This window comes from Aedes albopictus, chromosome 3 (genome assembly GCF_035046485.1).
Source record: "Aedes albopictus strain Foshan chromosome 3, AalbF5, whole genome shotgun sequence".
NCBI classification, from domain to species: domain Eukaryota; kingdom Metazoa; phylum Arthropoda; class Insecta; order Diptera; family Culicidae; genus Aedes; species Aedes albopictus.
In genome coordinates this window covers 350,224,223-350,229,745 of record NC_085138.1, presented here as the reverse complement: position 1 = coordinate 350,229,745, position 5,523 = coordinate 350,224,223, and the positions used below count along the sequence as shown (strand labels likewise).

Sequence of the window (5,523 nt, the reverse complement as noted above, 5' to 3'; positions counted from 1 at the left end):
TCTGGAGAAATTCTTGACGGTAATCTCCCGGAAAGATCTTCCTGGGGGAAACTTCCATGGAACTCCTAGAGAAATTCACAGGTAACTCCTCGACGAATCTCCAACATGGATCTGGAATAAAGTCTGCAAACAAGCGTTAGATTGGAACCCAGCTAGACATCGCAGCAGAGGCAGACCCAGAGCCTCATGGCGGCGCAGGCTCAACAACGAAATCAAGCAAGTCGACAGAAATTTGACCTGGCCACAGGTCAAGGCGATTGCTGACAATCCCAGGATGGAGTAGGGTGGCCCACACTTATATGAAAATCAAAAAAATCGAAAAATGCCAAGTCTTACCTCCTAAATCAGTTGTTTTGGACTCCCAGAAGCTACGTTCAAAATTTGAGCAAAATCGGTTGAGCCTAAGGGGGCGCTCAAAACGCCTGAAGTTTGTATGGGAAAACTTGGCCAAATGTATGCAGAAATTTTAGGTTTTCGAATTTTGCCGCTAGGTGGCGCTGTAAGCGTTCAATAAATAAACCCTTTTGAATTAATATGCACACTTAGAAAAAATAACGGATTACGGTAAAATTTTACTTTAATCTCAACAGCTGAACGTACGGTAAAAAGTTCGGTGATTTTTCAAACCACCAAACGTATTGTGAATCTCAGGAAAATGCATCTGTCAAAATTACCGGAACGTTCGGTACTTTTTACAAATTTACCGTAAAAATCGCAGAACGTTCGGTATGTTTGTTTACGAATGAATTCTCAATATCACTGAACGTACGGTAAATTTTACAAATTTACGGCGATTTTATGCGAGCACAAAAAAACAATATTTTCATAAAAAACTTCGATGATGGGATTGAATACATGACCTTCTGATCAGGAACCACACTTGCTGCCACTATACAAGAGAGTCTTGCTTGGAGATGATGCGCAAATTCTAATAGAACTGATGCTCAAAGCTGCCGGCGTGGCTGTCAAACGCATTTTACAGTAGTACGGTAAAATAGTCACATCACCGATCTGTTCGGTAAAATATTCACAGGTCTCCTGTAAATTTGTCTGATTTCACCGGTTCTTCGGTGATTTCTTAGATTTCACCGATTTTCTCCTGCAATTTCATCGATTACGCTGTAATACTGTAGTTTGCTTGTTTACAGACCAGTTTCGGTGATTTTTTTCACCGAATACTGTAATTTATTTTAAGTGTGTAGGTGACTATATGCCAAAGAACTTTGTCGAAGACCGCGAAGTGATCCAACTGTTGTGAAAAAAGTTATACCCTAGGTGGCAAAGTATTGAGATTTCATTATTGATATTATTCCTTTACATGTATTGGAAAAACAACAATAAAGTTTATCCTCACTTAACGTAGGGTATAACTTTTTTCACAGACGTTGGATCACTTTACGGTCTTCAACAAAGTTGTTTAGCATATAGTCACCTGCAATAATATCAAAGGGTTTGATTATTGAACGCTTACAGCGCCACCTAGCTGCAAAATTCGAAAACTTAAAATTTCTGCATACATTTGGCCAAGTTTTCCCATACAAACTTCAAGCGTTTTAAGCACCCCCTTAGGCTCAACCGATTTTGCTCAAATTTTGAACGTAGCTTCTGGGAGTCCAAAACAGGAGGCTTGGTATTTTTCGAAATTTTTGTTTTCCATTTAAGTGTGGGCCACCTTATGGAGATCTTCCAATTCGGCCCTCTAGCTCTGCACCACCATGGGTACTCAGGACTGAAAGTAAGTCCAGGAAGAATCACCTATGGAGCTTCCAGAGAAATTCTTGGCGAAACTGCTGAAATTTCCGAAGCAGCTCTGATGGAAATTGCAGTTGTGGTTCGGATTAAATTCTTACAAGAACTTTCGATGGAATCTTTGTATAAATTTAAGGTAAACTCCTAGAGGAATCCCGTGTTGAAGATCTAGAGAAATTCACGGTGGATTTTTTGGAAATCCCTTTGAAACTTCTAGCATTCCAGGCGGCACTCCCGATTTAACTACTACAGGATTTTCTGACAGAAATGCTGGAGTTCCTGGACAAACTTTTGAAAGATTACAACGAAACTGCAAAAGGAATTCGCAGCGAAATTTCTAGAGGAAGTTCCTGTGAAAGTCCTACAAGAAGTCGTATAAGATTTACCAATGGGCTCCTTGGGAAAATCGTTGAATATCTAGTAAAGATGGAATGCTGGAAGAATTTCGCGTGAAATAACTACTGAAAGAAATCCCAAAGCAACTCGTGGAAGAATTCCCGAATCTGCAAAAGTTATCAAAGAAACATCTAGAAGAATTTTCAGAAAAAAATTCAAAGACACCACGTGGGAAAGGCTGGGAGAATTTCGGAAATACCTTTTAGAGGGTTTCGCATTGGGACACCTTGAAAAATTCTAAAAGGAGGTCCAGGAAGAGCTCCCGGGGGAACCCAAAGGTAAAAACCCGGTGGAACTTTTATAGGTGTTTTTGGTTGAAATCGAGTAGAAATTTCCAATGGAACTCCTTGAAGCATAAACAGGGAGCTGATAGAAGAATCGCCAGTGCAACTTCCTAATAAATTCTTGATGAAACTACTTGAAATGGTTTGGAGTCTAAGAGATTTTTTGGTGAAACTCTTAAAAGAACTCCAAATTGACTATTTACCAGAACCCACGGTGAACTGCCAGAGAAACCCCGAGTGGAAGCTCTAGTCGAATTGCCGACAGATGTCTTGGAGTTCTCGTTGCAATTCCAGGAGGCTTTCCTGGCAAAACTTGCGGATAAACTTCCGATTCAACTCTCAGAGGAATTTCCGACAAAACTTCCGGAAGATTACCGGACGAAAATCCTGAAAGAATTTTCAAGAAGACGACGGGAAAAATTCACGACGAAACTCGTGGAGAAACTCCCACAAAAACATCAAAAAGAACTTTGTATAAGAAACTGCTGTAAGAATTCCTGGTGATCCTAAACAAAAATCTCACCGGAGCTACTGAAGGAAAGCCCTAAGAAATTCTCGGTGGATTACTTGATGGCATTTCCGGTGGAACTCCTGAGAGAATTTTGGATGGAGCTCCTAGAGAAGTTGTCACCTCCCTAAAGAAAGGTCGCATGAGACGGAGACAAAGATGGTACGAAGAGGAAGTAGTGACCTTGACTCATTTACCTTTCCCTCTAAGACCAAGGTTCGAATGGGGAACCATCATGAAACAATCTATCCGAGTCAATTCCGTACCAATATAAAAGCATAAATTTACATGCAAGAAATGAGTAAATGGGTTTATTAAATGTTTTTGTACTTACGTCTATTTTGCTGACTTACAAACTACGTTAGGACTTAAGCCTAGTGTTGTGTGGTGTCAGTGTCCTAGTGTATCTCACGGCGACAGGAAAGCAGGACTCCGTCCGGACAGAAGGACACACCGGCTCCATACCAGTAACTCCGCAGCAGAAAACACTTTCAGGCCTGGTGGTACACCAAGGCACTGAACCACACCATGATGACTCATGGAGCCATTGAATTTGGGTCGAAACGAAAGGCCTGCACAAAATGGGCAAGAAAGAGTTGTGGGGCTTTAGTACTGACGAAGACACTACGTTCGCACAGTTTTGGAATGGCTTTAAACTTCTCAATCCCTTACCGATCTCCAGCAATCACTAACGCACTACTCCATCGTACTGCTCATGCTCCTTAACATGATTTCCTCAGCGGATCTATGCTGTAGAAGGAACACATTACATATTTTTCTCACTCAAAATCACTGCACATTACCCGATAGGCATTTAAAAGCACACAACAATGAACCGCATCCACCAACTATTAGCACTTTGCTTTGCTTTGATTTTATGGCCGGTCAGGCGAATAAAAGAAACTTTGGCTAGCTAGACTTGCCTGCTTGGAAATTAACCGACTTCTGATTTCAACTTCAGAGCAGTGCCAATATGTAGCCGTAGGTAGATTTTTGTGGTCGTATATTCATATCATACATGGGTGGCGGTAATGAGCAATGGATAGAGAAGAGATCGTGAGATTTCAGGTTAAGAGAGGATCGATTATGGTTAGGGTTTACAAAACCATATTATGGAGATACGGTCGATGTCATCCTCCTCCTTATCCATGTGCAGATAGATAGCCTCCTTCGTACTTGACCCTCTGCACTCTCAAGCCCAAGCTCCGTAGGAGATATACTCAGAGAGTTGAAATGTTCTGTTGTGGTGTGTTGTAGTGTAGTGGTTTTCACATGGTAAGATGACCTATACTTTTATTTTGAACGGTAGACATTAGGAGCAACAATCAAGCTCTCGCGAACTAAGGTCGGTATGATGATGTGAAGGTTACAAAGTCCCGGATGGAACTCCCAGCATAATTAAAAGTGTTAGAAGATTTCTCGGTATTTCCAGAGGAGCTTCTGGTAGAATTTCAAACTTCTGGCAGAATTCCCCGGTTTTTGGAGGAAATTACTTTGAAATTGCTGGAGTTAATTGCACAGGATTCTCAGTGAAACACCTGGGATATTTCCGGACTAGCTTCTGGAAAATACTTTCGGAAAACCTGTTTTCCAAATTTTCCGGCGAAACTTTGAGGATCACCCGACATAAGCATAATAGGTATTCCTTGTGGAATATTGTAAGAATTGCAAAGGATTCATTTTCTATCCTTTTTAGCAAATCATCTACCATTTCTTGATTCACTAGATTTCTTTTTCGACACCATACCCTAGTGCAAAAACTCTTATAAGTACTTCCAAAACATTGTTCACATACAATCTGTAACGCACACTACCGCATGAAGGTTGAACTTTCATCCGCAGCTAGCGCTGCGGTAGTATCCCCCGAGCATCAGCGGAGTGGGCATTCTTGATATTCTTCTTCTTTGATACATGTCAATGGTTGCTCCTCCGTGATCGATCTGAGTTGGTACCAATTGCACTGGGATCCAAATGAATAAGGGCTGGGACACTCCACTTATTCTCAAAGTGCAATTCAAGCAGCTCATACATTTTTGATCAATAACGGCGCCGGCCACGTCCTTATAGTCGGTTGGGAAGGGAAAGGAATGTTAGAGTGTGCTGGTTGTTGCTACTAAAGACCGAGAGCACCTCTGCATCCCCACAACCAGCACGGGAAAGGATGGGAGATCTGGGAGTCACCGTTGGGTCGGTGTTGCGATCCATGGATAGGGGATATTTATAGTGTGTTAGTAAGGTAATAGATTGTGTGGTGTATACTATGAAGATCAAGGGGCACAGTTCCCTTTGGTTGCATAACTTGTAGGCGTTATATACACTGTGCTGTGGAAGTTGAAAGGAAGGGAAATTAATTTTTGCAATTCGTTTCTGGCTCTAGCGATGGCTATGAACATATGAATATACATGAGTAGAGAGAGAGAAAGTGGATAGAAAGATACAAAGTAGGATGAAAGGGACTGGCCAGGGATTGAACCCATGACCTTCTGCATACGAATCAGAAGTGGTAGCCACTAGACCACCATTTTCGTTTCGGTCATTTTCGTTTCGACCTGAATAGTGCTAAACATTCCGGAAACCTAACGTCCG

The 5,523-nt window shown here is 41.6% G+C and overlaps 1 long non-coding RNA gene across 1 annotated transcript; it reads right to left on the bottom strand.

The window, feature by feature from the left end:
* Positions 1-3,032: 3,032 nt before the first annotated feature.
* Positions 3,033-4,139, bottom strand: LOC109421040 (uncharacterized). Its single transcript, XR_002132707.3, has 3 exons — positions 3,741-4,139; positions 3,610-3,687; positions 3,033-3,509 (listed from the first exon to the last, which is right to left on the bottom strand). It is a non-coding gene; the product is annotated as an uncharacterized LOC109421040 (long non-coding RNA).
* Between the last annotated feature and the right edge of the window lie 1,384 nt (positions 4,140-5,523).